Source organism: Myotis davidii, unplaced genomic scaffold, assembly GCF_000327345.1.
Source record: "Myotis davidii unplaced genomic scaffold, ASM32734v1 scaffold1055, whole genome shotgun sequence".
NCBI lineage: Eukaryota > Metazoa > Chordata > Mammalia > Chiroptera > Vespertilionidae > Myotis > Myotis davidii.
In genome coordinates this window covers 832,086-832,970 of record NW_006286477.1, presented here as the reverse complement: position 1 = coordinate 832,970, position 885 = coordinate 832,086, and the positions used below count along the sequence as shown (strand labels likewise).

The following is an 885-nucleotide window of genomic DNA, read 5'->3' as shown; positions in this document are numbered from 1 at the left end:
GCCGTTCTTTGTGCTGATGGGGAAAATCTACGGAGGAGACGCCAGTGGTTCCAACGGCCCCACAGGTAAGAGAGAAAACATCCCCACTGGGCAGTGTGTTGGGCAAGAGCGACGGGACCCGCAGTCTGGGCTGTCCAAGGCCGCAGCCTCACCAGCAGGCAGCTCGGACTCGGCGAGACCCTGTTCTGAGCCCCCGGACTCGCCAGGAACCAACCCCAGGGCCCTGCCTCCGGGGCCTGGACGGGCGCAGTATCACACGGGGGGCGAGGGGGGGGGGGTGTCGGCCGCCGTTCTTTGTGCTGATGGGGAAAATCTACGGAGGAGACGCCAGTGGTTCCAACGGCCCCACAGGTAAGAGAGAAAACATCCCCACTGGGCAGTGTGTTGGGCAAGAGCGACGGGACCCGCAGTCTGGGCTGGGGGGGTGGGGCTGGGGAGGGGCGGGCCCTCCTGAGTGTGGTCACGATAAAGAAACGGCCCGGCCGGCGGGGCTCAGGGGCTGAGCCTCAACCTATGACCCAGGAGGTCAGGGTTCGATTCCCATCAGGGCACAGGCCCAGGTTGTGGGTTCCCTCCCCAGTGGGGGACGTGCAGGAGGCGGCCGATCCATGATTCTCTCTCATCATCCATGTTTCTCTCTCTCCTCGTCCCCCTTCCTCTCTGACATCGATACAGACATATTTTCAGAGATAAAGAGACGAAGGTCGCTTCCCTGAAAGCCTCTCAGGGAGCTCCTCCCGTCAGAACGAGTCTCCGTTATGCACCTAAGGCCATGGGGGGCGGGCATCTGTCTGTGGCACGTCCCCGGGGGGAGCACACCGGGGGACCCCAGCCCGGGGGGTGCCCGCAGTCCCCTCTGGCCCGGCCTCGGGGCGCCCACCCCGC

At 65.0% G+C, this 885-nt stretch overlaps 1 protein-coding gene across 1 annotated transcript in view; it reads right to left on the bottom strand.

Annotated features, from left to right (window-relative positions):
* TACC2 (transforming acidic coiled-coil containing protein 2) overlaps positions 1-885 on the bottom strand; it is a 35,787-nt gene that overhangs the window by 1,463 nt on the left and 33,439 nt on the right. The window lies entirely within an intron of this gene.